Source organism: Diadema antillarum, unplaced genomic scaffold (assembly GCF_040938485.1).
Source record: "Diadema antillarum isolate AM-2024a unplaced genomic scaffold, OU_Dant_1.0 scf00000140, whole genome shotgun sequence".
NCBI classification, from domain to species: domain Eukaryota; kingdom Metazoa; phylum Echinodermata; class Echinoidea; order Diadematoida; family Diadematidae; genus Diadema; species Diadema antillarum.
Genome location: NW_027271029.1, coordinates 1590001 through 1608703, shown reverse-complemented (window position 1 = coordinate 1608703; position 18703 = coordinate 1590001). Strand labels below are relative to the sequence as shown.

The 18703-nt window shown below is 39.8% G+C and overlaps 1 protein-coding gene across 1 annotated transcript in view; it reads left to right on the top strand.

The window, feature by feature from the left end:
• The first annotated feature begins 1789 nt into the window (after positions 1-1789).
• Positions 1790-18703, top strand: part of LOC139721223 (papilin-like) — a 78752-nt gene continuing 61838 nt past the window's right edge. Inside the window, exon 1 of the mRNA XM_071632547.1 lies at positions 1790-2204. The gene's annotated coding sequence lies outside the window, so the exon portion shown is untranslated. The remainder of the gene's footprint in view (positions 2205-18703) is intronic.

Sequence of the window (18703 nt, the reverse complement as noted above, 5' to 3'; positions counted from 1 at the left end):
GTTCTGTACCCGAGAACGTGGTGTCTACCTTTTCCAAATTGTCTCCATCGATCTACACAACTCATGACAGAGTGCGGTGTATATAACGTGCTGGTACTATTTATGGACCCTGGAGGGTTGCTAATGTTAGACACAATGTAATCTCACACCGTGTGTTTGCTTTCAGCCACATGAGGCGATGATAACGGAGGGTTTTAGAGGTCAAACGTGAGATTTAAACGGGGAACATTTTTGAGCATTTGATTTAGAGTTCATTTACACACGACCTATGAGATAAACGACTAGACTTGAAACAATAGTGGGCGAGTCGGAACAATACAATATGACAAAGGAAGCGCATATGACATGGTGAAAGCTAGTACTGTATTGCTGATGATTAGCATACATAGTAGGCCCTATATAAAATTACAACAAAAGACCGGTGACAATGCCCGTACTGACGTTTTTCATCACAGTACGTCTTTTCATATCTGTTATATGTTCTTAACTCAACCTAATCATTCATTCATTGCGGCTTCCTTTAAAAAAAAGTTTAAAAATCCTTCATGGATGGATTCCTCCTTTACATGGCCTACCGTTTACCATGGCGCAACTATTCATTGTAATTCCCCTTTCATATTCCCCGAAACACGACCAAACCTCCGGAGGCTGTACCGTGTTTACCTCAGACGCGATGGGAGAGTACATGCATCCTGGTCCTTCATGCTAACAACTACGAGAGCTTAAAGGGACTGTACAGTACTGGTGGAGGTGGGGATTCAGGTTTATAACATTCCTAAGTGAGATAATGAAAAACCTCTTATGAAATATTAAAGAGCATGTTATTTTAAGAAGGATTCAACGTTCATTTGAAGAAAATTGGTTTTAAAATGACGGAGATATTCAAAAAAAGTGATAATGATAAAAGGCGACGGGCCATGCCTTTTATTAGGATCTCTTTGTTTCACCTTGTTTTTGGATATCTCAGCCATTTCAAAACCGATTTTCATCAAAGAAACCTTGATACACCTTAGAATTGCATGCTCTTTGACATCTCATAGAGTGGTTTCTGAATAGGCCTACCTTGCAAAATGTTAAAAGCTAAATTCTCACCTCCACCATTCAGAACTGTACAGTCCCTTTAATGACAGAAAGCAGAGTAATTGAGGCACTATCGTTTTGGAGTTACAGTCAGTTGGGCTAGATATGATTTTCCTCACTTGAGTATGATGTGGTGACATAAGATTATTAAACATCCTTCTGGAGACAAATGAACCAATTGCAGAAAATAATGGAAAAATTTGAAATATTTCATGTCAAAATGACTGAAGAGCATTACGGCAGTGACGCCAAAATCGCTTGGACAAGCCGCCTATTTCAAGCTAGCCATTGATCAACTTACACAACGTGGTTTGATCGTTGTTGTCGCATGACTGCGTTCACAGACAGTCTCATTTTTATCTAAATGACTTATTCCTATATGGATAAAATTCATTTGGTGGAACTCTCACAATTTTGTCTGCACGCTCCGAGACAAGGCAAGGCTACATTCTTTCTTCCTTTCTTTATATATATTTTTGCTTTTTTGATACAATTTTTGTGACACCTTACGTTCTCCTGCTCGACGCGAGCACACGTAGTGCAACGCCCTCGAAGTAGTGAAGGAAATCTTGCGCTCGTTGGCCTAACGCTCTCCGAGCAGGACATATAATTCGCCCGAGTGTTGACAAATCTCGCAAGCGAAGTTCAAACTCCAAAACTCTTTCGGGGAACGTAGTGAGCAGTGAGCAAAGACGTAGAGTGAGTGATGTTTTGGTCTGTGTTGGCTCACACCCCCAGTTCTGATTTCATGATCGGCTGAGTAAAACGTGCTCCCCATGTAAGTGAGTAAGCCTCTACTGCATGAATGCTCGGAACTCTGAGTCGAGTATTTTGGGTTGTGTTTTTCTTTGTCATCTCGATGGAGTCAATTGAAATGGATGCACGGCAGTCTTTGTTTCACGCCAGATCTCACGGATTACAAATGGATTAAATTCATTGCCTTGGATTGGAATCTCGTACGCAACGCCATCGAATGAATGTACAAACTAATGTTCGCCAACCGCAGCACTCCTAATCTGTATCACCCGAGGGAGAGAGAGAAGAGTGTTTAGGGAACTTGTCGCTAAATGTTTGATAGGATCTTCTGAACTCGGCTTCTGTGCCATAACTCATCTCCAGATTCTGTAAGTATTGAAAGTATTATTTTTGTTCACACCACTACTGAACGGCATCGGCTGTAGTACACGTTTTTAAGGAATTAAAGGTTACCTGTGAAATGCATGTCGCAATATTAAATGAGTTTGACGAGTCATTACAAAAGGGGGAACTGTTCAATTTCGAGCAGTTTATATTTCCTGAGAATGCAGAAATTCGTCCTGATGATGACCGATTGACGCATTCTCTGGATAACTGGTAGAACAGCATCGGTGCAGTGATGCGTTGGTCAAGGTTTTCTACCGTCCTTTAGGATTTGACCGACACCATTGACCTCACGGTCATTACTAACTCTTGTTTGAAATACTGCGACAGCCGTCTATTCTTCATACCCGTCAATCAACCTGTATGCTCTCGATGTTTTTAGCAATAATCAATCATTTTCATAGCACATAGCTAAGCTGCATTCTGCGCCCCCCCCCCGATTCAAGCGACCTCTTTGATTCCGACATCTGCTGTCCCCTATAGTAGTAGTATTAAAGTAGTACGATGTCGCGAGAGTTTTTCATATCTAAAAATTTTCAACCGTTGAATGCATGAATTACTGTATTAGCATTGTATGAAATGTAAATGTGATACTCTACTTCAAAAATACGATAGCTGCGGCGGCTACACGGTGTGATGTTCGTTGACACATGACGCACACGCACAGATACACACACACACACACACACACACACACACACACGCACACACACACACACACACACACACACGCACACAAACCGGACATTAACTTGAAAAGCTCTCAGGAATGACAAAAATTATGAATGTAACTATTTTTCGGGGGGGGGGAATTATCCCATATAAGAGAGCGAGAGATTAAATATTTACTTAGTTTCTCTTGCCTGCCGCTGAATAGCGAATATAATTATAATCGGATCCGGATCCAAAAGCATTCCTCTTCGGCTGTCAGAACTTGACTTCTTCTCATCTGCGTAATTCACATAACTCCATTTTCTCTACGTCTCTCTAATAAAGAGGGCTACCTTACACTTGAATTATATCCTTCCCATTTTCAGCTATAGTTACAAGTGACCATGTTTTGTGGCGTTGTGTTTCTCTGCATTGAATTGAATAAATGCCCCAAAAATCATCATTCTGCTAAATCATCGCCTGTTAAGGAAATGATATACTTTCATTAATTTAAGTCCTTTTCAAGAGATTGCCTATAGTGTGGAGGATTCCACGGATCAAAAAGTTGGATTGGCCATTCTCTGGCTGTCACTGACGCGTCGCGACGTGGGTATGCTAAATCGGGCATGATTCTTCAATGCGAACCGATAACAATCGAACGGATTTAACGACGGTGCATAGCATACTTCTTGTCATCATTTTGTGCTTCTGACATTTTTTTCTCACCAAAGGCGCGAATTGTCATGTCAAGCCAACACTTTTCTGCCTTTGTAATCGGCGAGGAAGGTCCGAGAATAGTCGCATTGTCAGCCGTCAGCGGGCCTTTGAGGGGAAAATCATTGGATCCAACCAGGGCTTGAATTCGTATATTTTCTCGCATCGCTCTCTCTTCTCTCTTTCTTTATTTCGCGAATCTGTTTACTGCTCGGATTAAAATATCAGCGTGCAGTGCCCACTGTTTTGATATCAAAGCGTGACCGGATTTGAGTACGGGTGAGTAAAGATCTCTTTCAGTTTACTTTTTTTTCTTTCCTTTTCATATTCCCTTTTTGCCATCTTATCAACGCGATACATAGTATTACTTTGATATACCCTAAGTGGTTTTGATATCACCCGTTGGCCTTCATATCAAAACCTTTGCAAGTATCAATATTTCTTTATCGGTATCATAATCTAGAACCCCCGACCCCCCCCCCCCCATAACAAGAATGATAATTATGTTGCTGATTGACAACTAAATCCTTAATTCCATGGAAGTGAAGACTGACTTGATGTTTCGAAGTAGACGATCTTAGTTTGTGTTCATGGTGGTAAAACAGGGAGATGAAAAATGTCTCTTCCCAACTCCCTGGGTATGGTTATTTATTAGATCACTTTGGGACCAATATCGAGTTTTCCCTGTGTGATGGCTTTGGAAATATAGAACTCTAATATGTCACAATACTCACAAACACGCACAAACACACACACCCTCAAACATGCACACACATACACACACACACACACCCTAACACACATCCTCACACACGCACACGCACACACACACACACACAAGCACACACACACACAGAAACTGCACTGGCATACACATGTCTTAATAACAACTTTACCATAATCTTGGAGGGAGAGAAACCCCTGACAAACCCCACCCCCACTTGAAATGTGAATTCTTTCAAAATATTTTGCCCCTTGTTGAAGTGAGGACATCACACACAAGAGACAACACACAGAGACACACAGACACACACACACACACACACACACACACACGCACGCAGACTCATGGAAAAAAATGCATCCCTTGCGAGTCCACGTGATGGAAGCCTGTATCGAGTTACAATTTACAACATGACACCATGTGTTTATGAATGACATGGCGTCTTCCCTCTTCCAAGGGTCAAAGCATTAAAAAAAAAAAAAAAAAAAAAACCAGGACTAATCGTACATGTTTCAATCAATAGCTTCGTGGTAGGTCTCTGTAAACATGAACCTCTAACTCCACACCTATAGCAAAGCTACGTGTAAGTGCAGCTTATTGCAGGGATGTCTTCTTTAAAGCGTTTTGAACGATTGGTATGGAATGTCCGCAGGCGCCGCGAAGTGCACAAGGCTATATACCCATAATGTTAGAATATGGTGCAGAATATTTTTATCGTGCTAACGGGATTTATGTGGGAAGGTCCTTTGTATGGCGGCCGGTTTTTATTGAATGTGACAAACAGCGCCGCGGCGCCGCCGAGTGGAGGTATTCTTTAATATAAAACTTGCATGGCAGAGTTGATGATGCAAGGGTATATCAAATGAGACGGGATGTCATATTAGATTGCATGCTCAACTTTATAGTTATGGGGGAGATATTGTATACATGCTGTAGTTCAATCCTTCGGTCTCTCAGAGGTGGGTTTTTTTTTCCCGTGTGGGTTTGAACTAGTGTGAACTTTATAGTCAATTGCTTATCCACATTTCTTCCAAATCAAAGCTTTCATAACTGCGATAAGTCACGAAGAATACGGTGCGGGCATCCAGCACTGTTAGTATGTAACCATGGATGAAAGACTTAAATGCACAGGACTCTTTTTGCATTTTTGTATGTTTTTATAGTTCATTTTTGTGTCATTGCTGGAACTGTTTTACACACTGCCATCCAAGAGAAATGAAGATTCAAACATCCATTTTATAATGCACGAGATGGAACTTCATAGACTACTTTTTGTAAATCTGTCATGATTTCCCGTGCGCGAAAAAGTACTAAGTATTTTGTTTTAGTTCCTGTTGTTACGATGATGAATCCTAAACTTATTAGATGTTGGTCGGACATAATATATATATATATATATATATATATATATATATATATATATATATAATATGTATATATATCATTCGAACTTAGCATTTATATAACCCAGGAGGAGGGACTATCCTTTGCTTGAATTTACCGCCTTGTGATTTTGCAGGCCAAATTCCTTGTGGAAGTTGTTTCAAATGAACTCAGAAAATGAAATTGTAAGATCGTAACCCCCCCTCCCCCCCCCAAAAAAAAAAAATGACAAATGACAAATGACTTGAGAAACATGTATTTCATTGCCGATAGTCGGCGTCGCATGCTCGTGCCAATAGGGTCATGTGACCTTGTCGTCACTTGCGTTTCGTACTTGAAGTGAATCGTTTCAAGGGATCAGAATGAGTCTTTCCTTGAAAGAGTGCACAAAAGTCGTTTTCCGCTTCACTGTCCAAGTAGTCTCACTATATATTTCTTATGGCGATCATGCAGAACGCACTTGAGGAGTTCTGCGCAAGTGACAGCCAGAGCTTGACCAAAGCATGGTCACGGACGTGTGGTACCCTAGGGGTTGTTTGGATGACCTCCATACTTCGAAATGGTCTTTACGTTTCGGTAGTTTGTCGGTAGTATATGTTTATATATATTTATATGTTTGTCACATATCTGTATACATCAAATTTGCCTCCACATTATGTCAAGCAAAATAGTTTTCAAGTTTTTTTAACGAACTGAGCTTTTCAACTGTCGTCTGAACGTGAAGAAGTAGTTTCCCTTTTCCCTTGCTTGTCAAAGAAAGCTACTCTGTTAATCAACTCTGTTCTGGCATTTTTTTCTTTCATTATTGTTGTTGTTGCTGTTATGGGTGCTATTCAATCTTTTTAATTCTCTGGAACTTTTTCCTCTTTTATTTCGTATTTTATTCTTTTAATCCAATACATCGCAATATATGCCTGCTCTTTTTGGATACCAGATAGTATAATGGCACTGAGTAAATTGCAAAGTTCTAGACCCATGAAATATCGAACCATGGACCGAACAGAAACAAAAAGCAAAAGAAAAGACGTGTGCCTCACGTACAGTCATGATAAAAAGGAATGAACTGATGGTTCACTTTTTGAAATTAAAGTGCAGGGGTATAGGAGAGGTTGTTGCCTCGAGCTCGGTTTGGTGTCAACTTGAAGCTAGCAAGAAATGAAGTTTACTGAACTTCTGAGGAAACATTCACCAGCATGACGGTGGTTGGGCTTTTGCTGTCTGCTCCAATTTGAAACTCGAGACTCAACATTCGTTGAATGGTCCATGGAGCAGGTCCCTGCATGGAGCTGCAAGTTTGGTCTGCGAATGCAAGGTCACCTACCTGACGACGCGACGCCACAGAGCGTGCACCAGCTCAACTCGCTGCAACAGCATAGCGCTATCGCTTGATTTGATCCGCTGTTGCAAGTAAATGCTTTTTATGCTAGAAGGATATCGAAGACACCACGCAGATCAGACGTCATCAGACATTTACATACATGCATACATACATTCATACAGGCATGCACACATACATACAGACATACATGCATACATGTATATATATATATATATATATATATATATATATATATATATATATATATATATATGTCTGTGTGTGTCTGTGTGTGTGTGTGTGTCTGAGTCTGTTTGTCTGTCTGTGTGTCTGTGTATCTGCATCTGTCCAACCTTTTTTCTACCAAACTGTCTCTCGATCTCCTCTCCCTTCATGTTCACCATTGTACACCGTAACTTCAGATGAACAAAATTAATCTTCAAGGAATTTTAATCTTCAGTCTCATCTCTTTGTGCCTGGCCTGATAAAGGAAAGATTTAGATCGGAACCGCGACGAAATAAAGGAATTTCCCACACTTTATATGTACCGATTCGTTTGAATATTTTCTCTGAGTTTCCCCTGTGCCAATTTATTAATACATGAATTTCATATTGTCGGACTATTGATAGCTGGGCTGTTTTCCTTGGAGGGATTTTTCCTTTTAGAGTGGTGTGCGCGTTTGTGTATTTTTGTAAAGATGGCCTTCAAGATTGACAGGAAATATCATTTTATTGACTCTTAAAAAGAGCTGCGGGGGTTTCTGTAGGTAATTTGTTTGCCTTTATTGACAAAGCGATATATTGCGGGTTAGACGTCACATTGCATCAAAGTTCAAATACAGCGTTTCGGCGTGGTGCAAAGGGTATCTTTCGCTCTATCGCTCTCTGCCCAGAGTGTGGTCTCATTTACCAGTCGTGTCAAACAAAGTTCAGGCTTGCATTATTTTTGGGAGGAATGTCTTCACAAATCAAAGAGAAGTTTACTTTTTTTCTCTCTCTTCCTTTATTTCTGCTTGAATCAAGTCGTAAACATTCATACTGACATTCTATCGCCGTTCCAAGCTGACAATTAAAATAAAGCTTTTTCTTCAAATTAGTTATTATATGTTTCTTCAAATTAGTTATTCTATAGAAACTTCCATCTTTGAATAAAACAAAAGCAAAAGAATTATTTACCAGTAAAAAAAAGTGGGAACTACTATGCACTTGTGACAAGCGTCCATTTCAGTTGGTCTGTGATCTTCATACCTTAAGAGATTTTGTCGCATAGATTTTAAAAGATAGAAGGAAGAACGGTGTGACTGGCTATAACAAGCGTTTCTTCAAATGCTGACCTGACAATGGGTGGCGTTGTTCGTCGTTCTCTAATTGTAAAATCACCCGCCTGCTAGTCGTGTTTCAGTTTGAAATCTCCGTTGGCCAGCAAAATATCAGGGCAAAAAGAATTTGAATAATTCATGCCATGAGTGAATTTTGATTATATGGACAGGAATTGAAATGGAAGTCACTGTGTGCTATGGAAGTCACTGTGTGCTGGAAAGATCTCGTCCTTCCAAGTGGACCTCGAGAAAGAGTTATTGTTATGGGTAATAAGAAGGTAGCCTCTTTCAACTACTGGGTGTACTCAGGCACACGTCAAACTTCATCAACTTGTTCTCGTCGAGAACATCAAACGTTGTTCGCTAGTAACCAATTCAGCAAGAGAAGGGGAGCTGCAATTGTTAATATTTCCATTGCAGATGTCGAAGAGATGTCTGTGATGGTCGCGAACGGAACAAGCGTCTCGTCTCGTATTCTTGGCCTCGTTTCAAGGTGTCACGCTTCCTGATTTTATTGCCGTTGCTTGCGATATGGGCAAAGAAGCAGTGGCTTTTGAAATCCGTCCATAGCTTCTGTATAGCTTTTCTACTTTTGTGTGGGTATAGGGTAAGCATAAGTCTTGGAGGAGGGTGTCTCTACTGGTAAACATATATAGACCCATGATGGAGGTGGCGACCGTACTGCTTCGTAGATCCACCCATCATTATCGTGTGATATTGTGATGGCGCGGGCAATCTGGTCTCAACCACCCTGACGACGTAGTTTTGCGTGCATTTGCTAAATGGTATGTGTGTGTGTGGGGGGGGGGGGAGGAGGTAGTAGGTATTTCAGTCATCCCCTCAAAAAGTTAGTAAGGACTTGATAACCATAGCCGTACCACTCTAACATCGAGTAAGGGAGTAAACGCTAACGAGTAAATGCAGCGTTATGTGATGCGCGAGTGCAATCTTATATCACCTCTTCCAACACAAATAACATACAAACTAAGGTGACATGTTATTCATTGTAGCCAAATTCTGAGTTGTTTGTTGCTGGGTGTTTTATTATTATTTTTTAAGGGTGGATGGATTCTCTCCACTATCTCTTTCTCTACCTCTGTACCCTTCAGTGTAACGGAAACGTGTCAAAATTCCCCTTCAAGGGCTGTTTGGACAATGATGTCGATTTCTAGACACATCTAGAGGGACAGGTGACTGGAGAATGACGAACATATACTGCCACCTGTTACGGCAAGTTGGATCACCGCTTCGCCTTATTGTGGGTACCTGTCCCAGCCACGCCAGGCCAATCCACTGTTATATTCATGAGCATTAAAGGAACTATATAGGCCTATAAATGCAAATGCTTGTTGACTTTGAGTTGATTCATGATACCCTCAAAACCACTTATGCGGCCCAGTTGATACCTAAATTAGGTATAGGTGTCATATGTTTTATTTTTAAAAATTACTACTATTTTTCTTCAGATTACAAAGAAAACAATATTACTCCCAAAAACAAATGTTCTCTGCCGTTGACATCATCTGCCAATCATTGGTTCAATTCAATTCAATTCAATTCAGTCATAGTTTATTTCCAATCAACGAAAATCAAAAACATAGTACAATGTATACATGTCATTAAATGATATTGTTCAAACGCTTGCAAAAGATTCATGTAATATACGAGACAAATTATAGAACAACATATATGTACAATAATAAAGAGGAAAACTGTACAAATACTACGTGGGCGAGCGGAAAATAAATTCGATCATGGAAAATAGTGATCCACTAAAAAGCAAAGCTTGTCGGACGTGGATCGCTAGATAAATAATGAGTGAATGATATACTATTCTATATCAATATACATGTAGTTATTTTGAGATACACAGGTCGGGAAAAAAATATAGAATACCAATGCTATAGTGCCCGGACACTGTTCATTGAACCACGTGTACCGGGAAAATATGACAAGGACAATACATTCGTACACACATTCAATTACCCACACGCATATACACTGTTGGACGCGAGACAGTACCGAGAGGAGAGAAGACGGTAACAATACAAGTCTACGAAGAACAATAGACAGGAAAGGAAAAGGAGAGAAGAAAGAAGAGAGGTCTGCACACAGAACACGCCAAGTGCTGCGACATCAGGACAGGTGAAAGCTCAAGCATAAATTATAACAATTTAAATTATCTAAGATTATAAGTAGAAAGTAAATGTTTTCTGAGTTTATATTTAAATGTAACAAATTTGGGGGAATCTTTTAAACTATTATCTAATTTATACCAAAGTCTGGGTCCGGTATAAAGAAATGTATTTTGGGCATGTGCGGTTCTCATTAACGGAAGATGGAATTCGTCGGATCGTCGCGTGGGATAGTTATGAACATGACTGTTTGGATGAAATAAATCGTTAAAATGGTTACTCTGATATGATTAACAAAATACACTTTTGACCTAGACCGAACATGACTTGCATGTTTTGCTGCAATGTCTTTTATTCATCATATTAGTAACAATAAGTAAACATGCAAGTTATACTCTATCAAGGGAAAGACGCATTCCATTTCTTTTGTTAATCTTGGATTTGAAGGTGTATTTTATTGGCTATCCAAATAATCAGAGTAAAAATAATAGAAAACTTTAGGTGTATAGCACTTGCTAAAATGTTATTTTGACCACATGTAATGATCAAGGTATCATAAATCAATAGAAGCCAACATGCATTTGCATTGCATAGTTCCTTTAAACATCTCGCATGTGTTAAGCCGCGGCAAGAAGGGGATAGCCATAATAGCGTGGATCTCTCTCGCCAACGCTTTCCCAGGGTAGCCCGCTTGTGACACCAGTAGCAAATTACTGGGGATCTGCAAGGATAGCGCCGCGGAGCAATCGCATAACGTGTCCTGCATTATCGTCAATTGCACATTGTGATTATGGACCATTTACGTCTATTAGCTCCAAAAATTGAAACTACCTTCTACAGGGAAGGTAGAGTTAATAGTCCAGCCTTTCTGGAGCGGGAGGGGGGGGGGGGGGCTCCTAAATATCAAGACATTAGTGTATCGCGGCTTGGTATGATGAAGGCGAAACAGGTGATATATCGGATATGAATAATATGCGCGGATTATGTTTTTGCCCAAGGGATTATGCAAACATAACATTGTGTACTGTGTTATATTTTAAGAAGGCTTAAATCTGATCTTTCGATCACTCTGTGGCTTGGTGACCATTTTTTTTGTTGTTGTTCTTGGGGGGATGAGGATGTCTGTTTGTATATCAAATGTTTTTTGGGGTATTTTTTCATCGAAATCATTCTCACATGACCAGAATTTAGATTATTCTCCTCAGTCCAAAATATGCCAAGTCCTTTTTTTCTTTTCAGGACATTGAACTCTTTCCTCACTTGGAAAATCGGATTGTAAGCCGAATTCGTCAACCCCATTTAGTTCTCAGTATATTGATCTCACAAACACCAATTCTTTTTCCGAATAACTTTTGTTCTCCATTCAAGGAATATCGTAACTCAATATCACTGCCTATATACCTAACTCCTGCGGCATCGGGTTAACAGGAAATGAAAATAGTCTTTTAAGAAGGCTGTTGACAACAATTTTTTTTTTCAATTCTGAGAGTCCAAACAAATGGACGTATAACGATTACTGTCGGTAGACTTATATAAAATGAACTTTTGTTAAAAAGAAAAGAAGCCAAAAGTAACGGCAAACCGAACATTAATATTGAAAATTATACATATGTTTAATATTACTCGTTGGGAATATAGCTAAATGTGTGTACATGCATGCGATGTGTGTATGGCTGCATGACGCTGTGTAGAATGTTCAGGCAACCGAGTACTAACATGTGTAATAACTGGTGTACTGACTGGGAAGTGGTGATGGTTCTCGTGCTCTTGTGCTTGGAGGGTTTCAGCTTGGCTGCCGCTCTGTATTTCTGGCAACTCTGTGTTATATAGACAGCGACACAGTCACGCATCGGTTCAGATTATCTTCAATCCCCCCCCCCCCTCCATAGTTGAATCCATAATTCCATACAGCTTACCTATGGATCACGTATTGGAATCATTGTTCTGTTCATGCATGAAGCTTCGGTGTGAATAGTCACATACATATGCATTGTATTCACAATATTTCTCTGAATCATTCTCGTCAAAAAAAAAAAATAAATGAAAGAAAAGTCGCAGCAAAGCCTTCTTTTATTGGAGACAAACAAGACAAAGAAAGGAAAAGCGATGATGGATAATTACCTCACATTTATCAGAAAATAACGAGGGCTTTGGGAAAAACGTTTTTCTGGGAATGTTGATTTGACTATCACGCCTCTTCGATTTGAGAGGCGCAGAGTCCAGGAAACTAGTTTGTTTTCTTTCCATGTGAGAAGCGTTGTATAAGGGCTTTTTACACTTGTGTTTCTTAACCCCGGACTTTCCCTGACCCAGGACTATCGTTAGTCCCGTACCAATTTTTTCAGCTTTTTACACTCGCCAATTAGTCCCGTATCATCTCTTGTCCGGGGCTAAGGAGAAAACTGACCTTTTTACACTCGTATTTCTTAGCCCCGGACTTTCCAAACCACATGAATATTCATAATTACGCTGTGTACTGTACACGTACACGCACGCACCGGCAGCACTTGATTACCTCGTTTCTGATTGGTCAGTGAGGGTCGGACTTCGTCTCCGTCGCTTAGCCCAGGATTATTTTTTCGTTCTGTTTACACTCACTTGCTTGGCACCGCAATTGCGGTGCTAGCACCGCAATTGCGGTGCTAACCCCTGCTATTTTGCAGGGCCAGATAGTACCGTACTATCGGTGGGGCTAGCCCACTTTGGCAAAAACGAGTGTAAACAGAAAGTGGGCTAAGGATAGTCCCGTACCAACGGTTGGGCTAAGGCCCCCCCTTAGCCCCACCGTTGGTCCGGGGCTAAGCAAAATTTTACAAGTGTAAAAAGCCCTCTAAGGGAACACGGGCCAGGCTGAGTATGGCATGACTGTCGTGATAACTTCTCAATTTCATGACTAATGGATAATGTACGTGCCCAATCTCTCCCGTTTCCTCATCACAGGTCGGATAAAACGGAATGAGGGGCAGATGTCAAGTTGCTTATATTTTCTGACCATTCTTATTTTGTTTTATTTCGTGTGTCCGTCTGTCTGTCCGTGTGTGTGTGTGCGCGCGCGCATGACATCTCCTAGCGGTGGTATCATACCAAACTACATATTTGAGCGAATTTGAGATCTATTGATGCAGGCAGGCTGGATTTTGTTTATACGTGATGATTTTCGCCTCGTCATGAATCATTCATTCCTGTTGTCAGCACACAGCGGAAAGAAAATATGGCTGCAGCGGCGGACGTCACATACTTTTCCCCTTCTATTATGCCACCGATTTACGAGTAAACTTTCTCTTCTTCTTTTTTTTTTTCAAGGGATATCCACGTCCTGCTGCTGATGATCATGTGCTTTCTTTTGCGGTGTGTGTTCCAGCTGATCTTAACTTTCTCTTTTTGCGGTATGCTATATTCACATCCTGCTTCCGACTAATTGACGTTCGTCATGTCACGAATGAGTAACATCTTGCAACATGAAGCCCAATCATGTGTCAAGGGCAGACATCGTCGAAAATTTAAGGGCCGATAGGAAGATGCATTATAAATGGGACTTAAAACACTGAAACAAGAACAACAAGTAAAGTTAAAACCGAAATACCATTACATGGTCATAAAATTGTATGGTTTTATTTTGTGTGTGAATGTCAGAAAGTACTAACACACAATAAATATTGCAAATCCCATGGAAAACGACTTTAGCGCTCCAAAACAAAGAAGGAAAAAATTGCTCAAATAAATAAGGAGAATCAAGGTGCGCTCTTACTTTTCTCGATTTCACAGCAAAATCACTTCAACTATACAGTTATCACGCATCCTATGTCAAAATTGTCTCTCGCATATAAAAGAATAGTAGGGAATTTTTAAGATAATATTGAAGCGGACTTACAGTTTTTAACTGAATGAATAAGGCAGGCTCTGATTTACGCAAGGAAAATACGATGGAATGGAAGTAAAAAGAAGGCGCAAGAAAAAATGGGAATATCACAATAGACGTTTCAAGAACGGGAAGAACTGAAACTCTTTAGATGTGATATGTAAACATTGGTGACTGCGAACAACGAGCTATGAATAACTTTTTGCTGCGACCATGAGCAATCAATTTGTTCAGAAAGAAACATTATAGTACCGGGGGTGGGGGGAGAAAAAGAAAAGAGGCATGTCATATGGTATATGCCTGCAATTTTGTGCCACTGTGTATCGTCACGCACGCCGTGTACACAATGGCTGGCGTAGGGAGAAAATCGTCTTACCAAGCTCCTTGGGTACTATTCAAAGGCCTGGATGATGGTTTTTGGACTTTTGGATTTTTTTCCTTACATATTTCGGGACAAACCACAGTGAGCAAGGATGATGATGACGACACAGCAGCTTCACATTAGAACGCATGGTTGGGTGCCCAAGGAAGAAAAACAAAACAAAGAAATCATGCATGCATTGTATACACAGGTGAATATAAGCAAGTGGTATTGTAATGGAATTACATCGCTACATAACTGGTATGTGTGAGCCTCCTAAATACGTTCGTGACGTTATCACCCTTATTGTGCTGTATAGTATGTTCTGGATTTGTCAGAGTATTGGTTCATCTGCTCAAGAATCACAATAAATTCCACAAATCCGTAGGCTACATGGCACTATCGGATTTATGTACTACCTGATGAGAAATTATATAATTTGTCTGGAATGCCCCTTCAAGAAAAAATATTGTATGCGCCTTTAAGGTAAATTTTGTGTCCATTTTTAGTACACCATCACAGAGTTCCATTAAATTGCCTTTGTGTACTACATCTGGAATAACGTTCTTTTTTTTGCGTGTGAAAACGAAGGCTCTTCTCTTTTCCGCCTTACCTAAATGAGTTAATCCTTGAACAATTTGTTTAATATAATTTTCATTGCCCTACGTGAGATCCTATTTAGTGCTATGAAAGGAAAAACGATATCGGATTGGACAGTAAGCATTTTTTTTTTCTATAGAGATGCTATGAGCAACGAGAAGTTGCCCAGAAAAGAAAGTTTTATCGCGAAGTGACGGAAAAGTACCGTTTGACTGTTAACATCTCGTATAGATGGCTTCACTGTTCCAGTGTAGCTGTCTTGGTCACGTGACCTAGAGGTTTCTTGCAATATCTTCATTTCCTTGGTGTCGATTTGCCGTGAAATTTCATGCCCTAAATTAGGCCCTATATCTCTTTAGCAAACCTGTAGAATATTGTGGTTGTTGCTGTTGTTGTTGTTGTTGTTGTTATTGTTGTTGTTCTGAGAAAATACAAAATCGTGAATGAGCCACTCTGCACTAACGATATCACAGTCAAAGAAAAAAAGGGTTTTGTTGTTGTTGTTGTTGTTCAGTGAAGACACAATGTTAGCCAATTTAAAACAGTTACAGCTCGTTATTCCGAAGGTTCGTTATCCGAAGGCTCTTTAGTCCGAATATTCGTTATTCCGAAGGTTCGTTATTCTGAATTTCATTTTCGGATTAACCAATCTCGGGAATAACGAACCTTCTGAATAACACCAAATGTTCGGTTTAACGAACCCTTTTTCATTTTCGGATTAACGAACCTCTAGGTATAGGGAATTTGTGTGTTTCGGATTCACGAACCTTCGGAATAACGAACCTTCGAAATAGCGAACCTTCGGAATAACGAACAGCACCCTTTAAAACATCGACTTGATATTCATTTGATATCCGTCTAGTTTCAGGGACTTTGCATGCGATTAATTTTTGAAACTCTCAAATAAACTAACATATTATTATCTGCAATGTTGCTATATTTCCGCAAATTGCTCTAACATTGACACAAACAGTGGTTTTCCAAGGTTTAGTGGGGGCTACTATCAAGTTTGATAGCCGGATATTTTTACAGGAACCGGTATGTCATTCGTATCACTGCGTCTTTAATATTCACCGGCACCTGGGATATCAACTGTTTGAATATTTCGCGCTTAGTGTATGTTTTGATTTGATTTTTTTTTTTTTGTTGTTGTTGGAAGAGTCGAAGAACCTTTTCAACTTTTTCTGGCGAAATGTATCACACTTCGGCCACCAGAACTGCGTACATCCAGGGAGATGGTACATCTTTTTGGTACGAATGTTTGCAGTTATATGCAGATATATGCATGCGTACCGTGTTCTTTCATTTGAATGTTTGCAGAGGCAAAGACCGAGCAGTGTTGGAACAATAGAGCCAAATACCTCTAAATCGTAACATTGTTCACAAAGACTTAAACAAATATGCAGACAGGAAATAGGAGAGAGAAAAGGGAATGTTTTTCCCATCAGTTGTTGAACACAGAGGTACGTTATGTACACATGAATGTCAGGTTGTACAAGAATGTGACTCTTATTTTCACAAAATCCTGGATTATTAATGCATCCATATCAATGAATACTTTTGCAATGAGAACCTTATAGTGAGCTATGTCATTGACCCAACTACCCCCCCCCCCCCCACCCCCCGATTATCTTCGTTTCAATTTTACATGCGTCAATTCAGGGAGGTGAGTCGCGACCTCCCTGGTCAGTTGCAGTCTCAGGCGGGTCAGCATGTCACTTACATCCGTTGATACAATTTTACGCGTAGAAATTGAATACATCATTGTTTGTAAACCATTCCATTCTGGAATAAACAGAACCAGTCGTTCTTTAGTCTGCATGTGTAGACGCGGTACATCTGAACAGCGTCCTTTAACGACTGCTAACATTTTCAAAAGTCAAAGGTCTTCGAGGGGGGTCATTAAGTCCTTGTGTACTGGAGGAGCCTAAAGGAATGGGCAGTTGTAAAAAGAACCACTGCAACTTCGAGTATCAGAACATCGAAGGCAATAAGCAGACTGACATGTATGCCAACATGTGCTGCCCACGGAAGGGGCCAACAAAAAGACAGAACAAACACAAGTCTGTGAATTATAGGAGAGAGGGGGGGGGGACATACATCAAAAGCTTAGTAACAAAATGAAATGAAACAGCTGCATTTGCTCGCAAAAATGAAGTAACAAAAACGACTGTCTGTAAATAGTTCAGGCACAATGATTTCAATATAATGTTCCTGAGCACAGTGTATCGCTCACCAGAAAATCTCTTGAATAATTTTCAGTCTGTATAGGAATGCGGCCCAGATAAACTGTATAACAGCTAAGGTTCGCGAAAAGAAAAGAGGTATTATCTCTGTGTCAAGTGAACGTAAAAAGAAAATAAACAGTTTTTTTTTTCTGGAGAAACAGCAAGGTGACCGGTCTGACCTCTCGTATTTCATTGTATGTTCAAAATAATTCATGTTCGCTTACTTCATCTTGACGTATTTTCGTGAGATTCAAGAGACTCTGTTTCCGGTGTTGCTCGTGTATGTAACTTAGTCAAAACTATGTAACCCGCTGAAAATAGTTTTTTTTTAATTTAAAAAAAAAATGCGGTGCATGAAAACCACTTTCTAGGCACACAACCGTATTCAAATACTTGTAAATGTTTTTCATGTGGACATTGGAATGGGTCAGTTGAATAAACAAAATGAAAGAGACATGTGTGTATTTAAATCTCCGTAATGGAGATTTGCACTCCACTCCATGATATATGTACAATCCGAATGTACCGAAAGATTAGTACATTCAAATGAACAAAATAATTGCTGTTCGTTATACAATGGGACAACTGTATATTGGAAAGGTAGGGATCGAACCTGTCTTTTTTATGGATTCATGTTAACTGCCATGCTCTTTTTTTTCAAAAAAATACTGAAATCGTTACTTAAACCATCTATGTAAATGAGAAGTCATTTTTTATGATCTCATAAGGAAGAAATCAAATGCTTCGTATCAAATCAAATTACAGTAGTATAAGGTAATAGAGTGGAGACTATATGCTTTCTTAACAGTCAATGACGTATTGCCCAATGAGATTTGCACAGGGGATTTTGGTTGCCATTATTGATTCATTAAACATATGAAATTTTAACATTCGCAAACTTTCTTTAGTAGAGTGGATTTTACTATTATTTCGCTTTTGATACCAAGTCAATTTTGTGAGTGTAAGTCCCCTTTAAAACGCTTTATTGCACGTGCTTAACGTCAGTAATACACTCTGATAATTACACTTACTTTGATAACTCATTGAGCGTGGATAAACAAATTCAACAGAGAAAAGGTGCCATTAGGATTTTTTCTTACATACCTCTTCAGTGTCGAGTGTAAATGTGTATAAGATAAGGACATCATAAAAAGACATGGCGCCTTTGTTGTGGATAGCCCCCGTTCGAGC